The 12,028-nt window shown below is 43.9% G+C and overlaps 1 protein-coding gene across 2 annotated transcripts in view; it reads right to left on the bottom strand.

The window, feature by feature from the left end:
• The window catches only part of ptprn2 (protein tyrosine phosphatase receptor type N2), a 1,029,064-nt gene that overhangs the window by 561,116 nt on the left and 455,920 nt on the right, over window positions 1-12,028 (bottom strand). The gene's annotated exons all lie outside the window — the stretch shown is intronic.

Genomic DNA, 12,028 nt, shown 5'->3' with positions numbered 1-12,028 from the left:
GTAAGTGATAGATATCCCAGTAAAATGATAACACAGTGAATGAAGAGAAGAGTACCCTGAAACTAAAGGGTGACCACCGCTCCCTGGCCTTTAGCATTATCATGGAAAAGGATAGAATCAGAGAGGACAGGAAAATTTTTAATTGGGGAAGGGAAAATTATGAGGCTGTAAGGCTAGAACTTGCGGGTGTGAAGTGGGATGATGTTTTTGCAGGGAAATGTACTATGGACATGTGGTCGATGTTTAGAGATCTCTTGCAGGATGTTAGGGATAAATTTGTCCCGGTGAGGAAGATAAAGAATGGTAGGGTGAAGGAACCATGGGTGACAAGTGAGGTGGAAAATCTAGTCAGGTGGAAGAAGGCAGCATACATGAGGTTTAGGAAGCAAGGATCAGATGGGTCTATTGAGGAATATAGGAAAGCAAGAAAGGAGCTTAAGAAAGGGCTGAGAAGAGCAAGAAGGGGGCATGAGAAGGCCTTGGCGAGTAGGGTAAAGGAAAACCCCAAGGCATTCTTCAATTATGTGAAGAGAAAAAGGACGACAGGAGTGAAGGTAGGACCGATTAGAGATAAAGGTGGGAAGATGTGCCTGGAGGCTGTGGAAGTGAGTGAGGTCCTCAATGAATACTTCTCTTCGGTATTCACCAATGAGAGGGAATTTGATGATGGTGAGGACAATATGAGTGAGGTTGATGTTCTGGAGCATGTTGATATTAAGGGAGAGAAGGTGTTGGAGTTGTTAAAATACATTAGGACGGATAAGTCCCCGGGGCCTGATGGAATATTCCCCAGGCTGTTCCACGAGGCGAGGGAAGAGATTGCTGAGCCTCTGGCTAGGATCTTTATGTCCTCGTTGTCCACGGGAATGGTACCGGAGGATTGGAGGGAGGCGAATGTTGTCCCCCTGTTCAAAAAAAGTAGTAGGAATAGTCCGGGTAATTATAGACCAGTGAGCCTTACGTCTGTGGTGGGAAAGTTGTTGGAAAAGATTCTTAGAGATAGGTTCTATGGGCATTAAGAGAATTATGGTCTGATCAGGGACAGTCACCATGGCTTTGTGAAGGACAGATTATATCTAACAAGCCTGATAGAGTTCTTTGAGGAGGTGGCCAGGCACGTAGATGAGGGTAGTGGAGTGGATGTGATCTATATGGATTTTAGTAAGGCATTTGACAAGGTTCCACACGGTAGGCTTATTCAGAAAGTTAGAAGGCGTGGGATCCGGGGAAGTTTGGCCAGGTGGATTCAGAATTGGCTTGCCTGCAGAAGGCAGAGGGTGGTGGTGGAGGGAGTACATTCAGATTGGAGGATTGTGACTAGTGGTGTCCCACAAGGATCTGTTCTGGGACCTCTACTTTTCATGATTTTTATTAATGACCTGGATGTGGGGTAGAAGGGTGGGTTGGCAAGTTTGCAGACGACAAAGGTTGGTGGTGTTGTAGATAGTGTGGAGGATTGTCAAAGATTGCAGAGAGACATTGATAGGATGCAGAAGTGGGCTGAGAAGTGACAGATGGAGTTCAACCTGGATAAGTGTGAGGTGGTACACTTTGGAAGGACAAACTCCAAGGCAGAGTACAAAGTAAATGGCAGGATACTTGGTAGTGTGGAGGAGCAGAGGGATCTCGGGGTACATGTCCACAGATCCCTGAAAGTTGCCTCACAGGTGGATAGGGTAGTTAAGAAAGCTTATGGGGTGTTAGCTTTCATAAGTCGAGGGATAGAGTTTAAGAGTCGCGATGTAATGATGCAGCTCTATAAAACTCTGGTTAGGCCACACTTGGAGTACTGTGTCCAGTTCTGGTTGCCTCACTATAGGCAGGATGTGGAAGCATTGGAAAGGGTAAAGAGGATATTTACCAGGATGCTGCCTGGTTTAGAGAGTATGGATTATGATCAGAGATTAAGGGAGCTAGGGCTTTACTCTTTGGAGAGAAGGAGGATGAGAGGAGACATGATAGAGGTGTACAAGATAATAAGAGGAATAGATAGAGTGGATAGCCAGCGCCTCTTCCCCAGGGCACCACTGCTCAATACAAGAGGACATGGCTTTAAAGTAAGGGGTGGGAAGTTCAAGGGGGATATTAGAGGAAGGTTTTTTACTCAGAGAGTGGTTGGTGCGTGGAATGCACTGCCTGAGTCAGTGGTGGAGGCAGGTACACTGGTGAAGTTTAAGAGACTACTAGACAGGTATATGGAGGAATTTAAGGTGGTGGGTTATATGGGAGGCAGGGTCTGAGGGTCGGCACAACATTGTGGCCCAAAGGGCCTGTTCTATGCTGTACTAAATAATAATAGTAAAGAGAGACATTCATCAAGGACACAGATGAAAAAGGGAAGCAAGACAAATCGGAGGATGAAAAGGACAGGAATCAGGAAGCAATGGACAAAATGCAAAATGTAACTACCCAGGAATGGGATAAGGACATTTTCTACGCTATGCATAAGCTGAGGGGCAGGACCACTGGCAAATACACACAAGTCAAAGGACGGAACAGTGAAAGCGTTGATATTAAAGAATGATGGGCATGACATTAGAGGACAATAAAAAGTATACTTTCGCCCCCCCCCCCCTTCACTAATGTCCCTCCTGGCACTTATCCCTGCAATCAGAAGTACTGCATCTGCCCTTTCACCTCTTCCCTCAGCTCCATGCAGGGCCCCAAGCAAAGACAACACCTCACTTGCAAATCTGTTCCCTGTCACTGCATTCAGTGTTCCCAATGCCGTCTCCTCTATAATGGTGAAACCTTCTACATTGGTGATTCGGGAACCACTTTTTCGAGCACCTTCTCTCTATCTGCAAATAGCAGGCTTTCCCAGTGGTGAACTACTTTAGTTCCAATTCCCATTCTGACATGGCGGTCGATGGCCTCCTCTACTGCCATGATGAGACCACTCTCGGGCTGGAGGAGCAACACCTCATATTCCGTGTGGGTAGCCTCCAGCCTAATGATACGAACATCAATTTCTCTAACTTCTGGTAATTTTCCCCTCCTCCTTCCAGTTTCTTTCATTCTCCACTTTGCCCCCCCCCCAACTCTTCTCCTCACCTATCACCTTCCTCTGGTGACCCTCTTCCTTTCCTTTCTCCCATGGTCCATTCTCCTCTCCCATCAGATACCTTCTCCAGCCCTTTAGCTTATCCACCTATCACCTCCTAACTTCTTACTTCATCCTCCCCCTCACCTACTTGCTTGCCTTCACCTATCAGCTTATAACTTATACCTCTTCCCCTCCCCCCACAAGCTCTTATTCTGGCTTCTTCCCAGTCCTGATGAAGGGCCTTGACCCGAAACATCGATTGTTTCCATTTCCATAAATTCTGCTTGACCTGCTGAGTTCCTCCAGCATTTTCTGTGTGTTACTCTGGATATCCAGCATCTACACAATCTCCAGTGTTTAATAGTATTTCATGAATGACAACTGACAAACTAACTAAATATCAAGCAGACAGAATCCCTGCTCCAGATCAATCGGATCTGTATGTAATGAAGAAAAAAACTTTAGGGAAGAGGAGAAAACACAAACATTGTTGTATTTATATACTAAAAAAGAGATAATTTATAAGACCATAAGACAATAGGAGCAGAATTAGGCCATTTGGCCCATCGAGTATGCTCCGCCATTCAGTCATGGCTGATCCTTTTTTTTCCCTCCTCAGCGCCACTCTCCAGCCTTCTCCCATAACCTTTGATGCAAAGGCCAATAAGGAACCTATCAATTTCTGCCTTAAATACAACAATGACCTGGCCTCTATAGCTGCCTGTGGTAACAAATTCACCACCCTCTGGCTAAAGAAATTTCTCCACATCTCTGTTTTAAATGGATGCCCCTCTATCCTAAGGCTGTGCCCTCTTGTCCTAGACTCCCCCACCATGGGAAACTTCCTTTCCACATCAACATTCGAAAGGTTTCAATGAGATCTCCCTTCATCCTTCTGAATTACAGACAGCACAGGCCCAGAGCCATCAAACATTCTTCATATGATAACCTTTACATTCCTGGAATCATCCTTGTGAACCTCCTCTGCACCCTCTCCAATGACAGCACATCTTTTCTTAGATAGGGAGCGTAAAACTGTTCTGGAACAGCCTGACTGATGGATCATGAATAGTCTGACTAATTGTCAAGGGTTCAATTATCTAATAGAAAAGCATTTAGAAATTGAAAAATATAACAAGATTAGCACAAATTCCAAAAGGAAGCTTTTTTGCAGCCTGACATCATCTTTTTCTGGAACCAGCTGAACTCCCAGTTTCCGGTGTTGGCGTAGGCCCAAAACAGCAGTACCTTCTTTCAACCACTGTCACCAATGACTACTGTCTTGTGGATACCTGGGACAGATCACATGTCCATAGGCTACAGCCTACACTGGGTTAAACCTGATGCATGCACATGAGGCTCAATCATAAGGAAGAGAAAAATTCAGCTGCTGGCAGTCTAAGTTCATTATTTATTTGATAAGCTTAATGCTTTTCATTGTTTTTTTTAAGTGGGTCTGATTTAATGCCTTAATTGTTTAAAACAGTCGCATTTAAAATGTTCCTAATTTGTTCTTAAACAGATTCACACAGTTATTGAATGTGCATGACAAACATTCAATTGTTACAACAATATTGTGGCTTTTGAGCCTGGGGCAAGGCCTCAGCAGCTGTTCAAGCCATCTTGTAAGCGTCGCCAGCTGCTCGCACTGACATAGCGGCCACTTGGCAGCCGGCCATACCAGAGTGTTGGCCACTGGGTTGCCTGCAAGAGACTGAACTGGGAATTGCATTGGAGGAGTGGGAAGCTAAGACTTCAGAAGATCTGCCCTTTTATATCTAACTGACCATGCAGAATTCTTAAAATTAATATCAAAGTCAAAATTGAGTTGACTTATGCAGAAGCACGTGCATGTGCACACAGGTGCAATAACAACTTACTTGCAGCAGTACCACAGATTCTTAGCACGGGCAGCATGGTGGTGTAGCAGTTAGCCTAACACTTTACAGTACTCGCTGTGAGATCGCGGTTTGATTCCTGCTGCTGTCCGTAAGGAGTCTGTACCATTTCCTCATGGCCACGTGGGTCTCCTCCGCATGTTCTGGTTTCCTCCCACATTTCAAAAGATGTATGAGTTAGAGTTAGTAGGTTGCAGGCATGCTAGGTTGGCACTGGAAGCCTGGCGATACTTGGGGACTGCCCCTAGCGCATATTCGGACTCGGCTGTTGACGCAAAGCGTCACATTTCACTGTATGCTTTATCATACACATGACAAATAAAGATCATCTTTACCCTCACAAAGAGTAGAAAAGCGAAATATAAGAGATACAATTTGATTCTATAATGAATAAATTCTTCTCAGGCTTCCATCTGTGCACAGTGATCGATTTTAATCAACATTTTGATGACAAACTCTGCCATCTTCGTTAGTTATGATGCCTGGGCATGTCCAGTCTGGTGGTATTTATACCCCCGTCGTTTGTCCCCCCCGATTGGTTAGTCCTCATCCAATCAGGTTTTCGCTGTCCTACCTTGTTTACAATCAAATTCCAGTTCTTACTTAGAGCGAGACCTTCGTCTTTGTTAAAATTCTTTTCCTCTAGTTTTATTTCAATGGCTTCCTTTACTAGGCAGTCCCAAAAGCCACTGGCGTGGCAGAATAGTTTTGTCATATACGCTGGGAAAACACTAAACCTTTTGTTACAATTTGACTTTGATTATAATATTTGGATTTTCATAAAGACTTTGTAAATGAACCACATGGCAGACTCGTGCTTAAGGCCAGGATCAGATCTGGAGTAAAATCATATTGCTCGCCTTTACACTTGTGTACTGACAAATAACAACAATCAGTCTTCAATATGTGAGATTGAGGAGCAAAGTGACTTTAAAAAGTGAGCAGGGGTTAGAGTCAAAAATATACAGCACAGAAACCGGTTGTTCAGCCCACTGAGTCCACATTTACCATTAACCATCCACTTGCACTAAATCTACATTGATCCCAAATTCTCAGCAATTCTACCATTCACACTATTGATAGTCATCAGCTAACCTACCAACCCACAAGTCTTGAAGATGGTGGAGGAAGCTGAAGAACCTAGAGGAAATCCACACAGGCACAGGGAGAACATGCAAACTCCACACAGAGAGCATGCTCATGTCTGACTGTGTGTGGTAGCATCTCTGCTATCTGTGCCACATGTAGCAGTCGACATTGACAGGATGTGTCAAATGGTGGGATGGATTAGGATCAGGGGGCACAGCCTCAGAATACAAGGATGTCCTTTTAGAAACAGAGGTGGGGAGAAATTTCTTTAGCCAGAGGGTGATAAATTTGCAGAATTCGTTTCCATAGACAGTTTGGAAGGCCAAGTCATTGAGTATATTTAAAGTGGAGGTTAATAAGTTCTTGATTAGTAAGTGTGTCAAAGGTTATGGGGAAAAGGCAGGAAAATTGGTTTGAGAGAGAAGTTACATCAAGCATGATGGAATGGTGGAGCAGACTGAATGCCCGAACTCTACTCTGATGTCTTGTGGTCTTGTGAGTCCCAGTTACTGATAACATTAGGAAAACATTAACAAAAGGATATAGGGTTTTATAGAGGGCGCAAAAACAAAAATCTCCAGAATTAGATCACAAATTGGAGGTTACGAGCATTGTGACAGATTGAATGGGGGTGTTATCTCTAGAAACAAAATAGTGACCAGATAGCGGTCTTGAAATTAATGCAGGGTTGAGGCCAGTGGTAAGAAAATGGCAAGGTATTTTCATGTGCCGACACCAGAAGCCGGTATGGTGTGTTGTGTTATGGAGGCTCCGATGCACAGAATCGCAACCAACGGCAATAGGTTGTACACGCAGCCAGTTCCACCACGGGCACAAGCCTCCTCACCATCAAGGTTACGTTCAAGAGACGATACCTCAAGAAGGTGGAATCCATCATTAAGGACCCTCACCGTCTGGCACAACCCTCTTTACTACAGTCAGGAAGGAGGTACAAGAGCCCGAGGACCCACACTCAATTCAGGACCAGCTTCTTCCCCACCACCATCAGATTTCTGAACAATCCGTGAACACTACCTCATTATTCTATTTTTTTGTCCTGTTTATTTTATAATTTGTAGCAATTTTATGTATTTGTGCTGTACTGCCGCCAAACAACAAATTTCACATCATATTTTAGTGATAATAAACTTGTTTGTCAAAGTTCAAAGTAAATTTATTATCAAATACATGCATATCAACATATAGTACCTTGAGGTTCATTTTCTTGCAGACATTCACAATAAATACAAAGAAACACAATAGAGTCGATGAAAAACTGCAAAGACAGACAAACAACCAACGTGCAAAAGAAAACAAATTGTGCAATTACAAAAAGAAAAACAATGAAATAATCAGTATAAACAATCCTGAGAACATGAGATGAAGAGTCCTTGAAAGTAAGTCCATAGGTTGTGGAATAGTTTAGTGTTGGGGTGAGTGAAGTTATCCCCTCTGGTTCAGGAACCTTATGGTTGAGGGTAATAACTGTTCCTGAATCTGGTGTTGTGGGACCTGAGGCTCTTGTACCTCCTTCCTGATGGCAGTGGCAAGAAGAGAGAATGGCCAAGATGGTGGGGGGGTCCTTGATAATGGATGGAGCAGTGCTCCTTGTAGATGTGCTCAGTGGTGGGGAGGACTTTTCCTGTGATGGACTGGGCTGTATCCACCATCTTTTGTAGGCTTTTCTATTAAAAAGCATTGGTGTTTCCATACCAGGTCAGTATACTCCATACCAGTCAGTATACTCTCCACTGTGCACCTATGGATGTTGTGAAAGCGTTAGATGCCATGCTGAATCTATGCAAACTTCTAAGAAAGTAGAGGCACTGCCATGTTTTCTTTGTAAGGGTGCTTACATGCTAGACCCAGGAAAGGTCCTTGAAAATGATAACACTGATGAATTAAAGTTACTGATCCACCTCACCTCTGATCTCCTCATGAGGATTTGCTCATGGATTTCTGGTTTCCTTCTCCTGTAGTCAATAATCAGCACTATGGTTTCGCTGATGAGAAGTTCCTACCTGCATCCGTGACACTTCCCATGCTCTGGATCTTTTCAATGATTTCAAGTTCCCTGGCCCCCATCATCTTATTTTTACTATGGATGTCCAGTCCCTATACACCTCCATCCCCACCAGGCCTCAAAGCTCTCAGTTTCTTCTGGACACCAGAGCCAACCAGTTCCCCTCCTCCACCACCACTCTCCTCTGTCTAGTGAAACTTGTCCTCACTCTGAATGATTTCTCCTTTGACTACTCCTACTTCCTTCAAACAAAGGTGTAGCCATGGGAACTCACATGGATTCCAGCTATGCCCGCCTTTTTGTCAGCTACGTGGAACAGTCTATGTCCCAAGCCTATACTGGTTGCCGTCCCCCACTCTTCCTACGCTACATCAATGAATGCATTGGTGCTGCCTCCTGCACCCATTTGGAACTCGTCGACTACATCCACTTTGCCTTCAACTTCCATCCTGCCTTCAATTTTACCTGGTCCCTTTCCAACACCTCCTTCCCCTTTCTCGATCTCTCTGTCTCTCTGGAGACAGCTTACCTACTGATGTCTATTATAAACCCACAGACTCTCACAGCTACCTGGACTATACCTCTTCCCACACTGTTACTTGAAAAAATGCCATCCCCTTCTCTCAATTCCTCCATCTCCACCACATCTGCTCTCAGGGTGAGGCTTTTCATTCCAGAATGAGGGAGACGTCCTCCTTCTTCAAAGAGGGGCTTCTCTTCCTCCACCATCAACGCTGCCCTCAACTGCATCTCTTCTATTTCACGCACATCTGCTCTCATTTCATCCAACCAGGGATAAGATTCCTCGTCCTCACTTACCACGGCATCAGCCTCCATGCCCAGCACATAATTCTCCGCACCTTCCGCCATCTCCAACAGGATTCCACCACCAAGCACAACTTTCTCTCACCCCTTCTTTCTGCAGAGATCGTCCCTCCCTACTGATCTCCCTCCTGGCATTAATCTTTGCAAGCAGAACAAATACTACACCTGCCCCTACACCTCCCTCTCTATCATCCAGGGCCCTGAGAAGTCCATCCATGTGAGGCAACACTTCACCTGTGAGTCTGCTGGGGTCATATACTGTGTCTGGTACTCCCAGTGTGGCCTCCTATATACCAGTGAGACCCGACGTAGATTGGGAGACCGTTTCGTCGAGCACCTATGCTCCATCCGCCAGAAAAAGCAGTATTTCCCAGTGGCCATCCATTTTAATTCCACTTCCCATTCTCATTCTGATATGTCTATCCATGGTCTCCTCTACTGTTGTGATGAGGCCACACTCAGGTTGGAGGAAAAACACCTTATATTATGTCTGGGTAGCCTCCAACCTGATAGCATGAACATTGATTTCTCTAACTTCCGGTAATGCCCCCTCCTTCACCATTCTGCATCCCCTTTTCCCTCTTTCACCTCATCTCCTTGCCCACCCACCAACTCCCTCTGCTGCTCCTCCTGCCTTTTCTTTCTTCCATGGCCTTCTGTCCTCTATCAGACCCCACCCCCGCTTCTCCAGCTTTGAATCTCTTTCACCAATCAACTTCCCAGCTCTTTACTTCATCCCTCCTCCTCCAGGTTTCACCCGTCACCTTGTGTTTCTCTCTCCCCTCCCCCACCTTTTAAATCAACTCCTCATCTTTTTCTCTCCAGTCCTGCCGAAGGGTCTTGGCCCGAAGCGTTGACTGTATTCTTCTCCATAGATGGTGCCTGGCGCTCTGAGTTCCTTCAGCATTTTGCATGTGTTGCTTGGATTTCCAGCATCTGCAGATTTTCTCTTGTCTGTCCTTGCTCAATAGTATTGGTCCATGGCATTAAAAAAAAGGTTGGGAATCCATGCTTTAGAGTTTGAACTCATTTGAAGAGATAATCAAAATAAGGATAAGGCAGTGGATGTTGTCAATGTGGACTATAGCAAGGCTTCCACACGGTCCCACATATTAGGCTGGACTGGATGATTTGTTTCCTTGTTATCCAAAGAGAGTTAGGTGGATTCAAAATCGGCTTAGAGGAAGGAAACGGAGTGGTGACTGAAAGTTGTTTTTTGGAATGGAGGCCGGTGACCAGTGGTGTGCAGCAGGGACCAATGTTGAGTCCCGGGTTATTTGCTATTTATATAAACTACATGCAAGAGCACAGAGTTTGATCGGTAAATTTGCAGATGACAGGAAATTAGGAGGTGTTGACAGTGAAGAAACTTTTCAAAGATTACAGGCAGATCTTATCAGTTAGGAAAGTGGGCCAAGGACTGGCAAATAGATTTCAATACAGACAAGTGTAGAGTGATGCATTTTGTAAAGTCAAACCAGTGTAGGGCTTATATTATGAATGGCAGGCACGAGACACTGTAATGAAAAAGAGGGGCTGAGGAGTACAAGTGCATAGTGTATTGGAAGTAGTATCACAGGTATTCAGGGTGGTGAAAAACACGTTTAGCACAATAGCCTTCATCAGTCAGTTAAATTAACAAATTTCACGTCACATGTTGGTGATAATAAACCTGATTCTGATTCTCTAACCACACTTTTTTTTATTGTATGCCTTCTCTTTTCCTTTTATGCTGTCTGACTTCCCCTTGCAGCTACAGTTGCCTCATTCTCCATTTGGAATACTGCTGCTCCTTTTGAATGAACAGATCCTGCATCTTCCAAATTACTCCCAGCAACTCCAGCCATTATTACTCTACCATCCAATCATCTTCAGCCAGCTCCTTTCCCATGCTTTTATAGTCCCCTTTACTGTTAAACTGATACATCTGACTTTAGCTTCTCCTTCTCAAGTTGTAGGGTGAATTCTGTCATATTATGATCACTGTCTCCTGAGGGTTCCTTTACCTTAAACTCCCTGATCAAATCTGGTTCATTACACAACACCCAATTCAGAATTGCCTTTTCCCTAGTGGGCTCAACCACAAGCTGCTCTAAAAAAAAACATTCATTTCTATTTCAAACTACTTCAGTATTTTTAACAAAACATGCAAAGCTGACCTGGGTACATTAACTCAAAAATTATCCAGATATCAAATTTTGCTGCCAATTACCATGCAGATGAGAGCCAATATGACTCAAGGGCTAATTCAACATTTGTTACCTTCTACTTTTACTAAATCAACAGCAGTTCACACCCATACCAATAAGCCATTAATCACAACACTTAAATACGTCCAGCTATTGGATGGAAAAGAACAGATGAACTAGGGGTCATAAAATACTATAACACAGACACAGGCCATTGGCCCATCCAATTAATGTCAAATTATGAATGCTTATTCGTTTTACATTTTCCTGTTAAACTGTAGCAGGAAATGTTGGTGAGTAAGACATCAATGTAAATTTATTGGTATTTTAAATTTACTGCCATTTTAATCAAATGTCAACTATTTAAAACTACAGCTCAATTTCAAACATTTGCCTGGTCAATTGTCTATGAAATTATCCGCTGTCAAGGTGATCATTCTGGAGCAACATTAACATCCATCGCTGATCGTCCCAAGGTATGACAGGTCACTTCCAGAGCACTGAAATCCCTCCTTGCTGGTTCCTTACCAAGAGCACTCGTACACATTAGGCTGTTAGTCCAGTGACAATGAAGAAAAAACATGGCTGAAGGGCCTGTTTTTGTGCTGTACTTTTCTGACTTTTATGGCTTGAGGGAAAGATCTCATGATGTTGCAGATCTGACATTTCTTGACTAGGTTGTCTGGTCATGTTACAAACCAGTTCTACAGGGTGGGGAACAGTGATCCCATCAATTGGGCACCACCATCGACCAAAAATGCTGATATAGTAGTCCATCACTGTTCTAATCATCTGTGATCTCCAGAAATGATCAAGAGTTCAAAAATCAAACAGCTGAGGAATGTAAATTCAGGTTAACCATTATTTGTACTGGTGATCATGAAACTCCTAATATGACATCAGTATCAGACTGGTTCACTGATATCCTAGATTGTAGGAAATTCGTTGTTATCTGGTG

This window comes from Mobula birostris, chromosome 3 (genome assembly GCF_030028105.1).
Source record: "Mobula birostris isolate sMobBir1 chromosome 3, sMobBir1.hap1, whole genome shotgun sequence".
Taxonomy (NCBI): Eukaryota; Metazoa; Chordata; class Chondrichthyes; order Myliobatiformes; family Myliobatidae; genus Mobula; species Mobula birostris.
The sequence above is the reverse complement of the archived record's forward strand: the minus strand, read 5'-3'. Positions and strand labels throughout refer to the sequence as shown.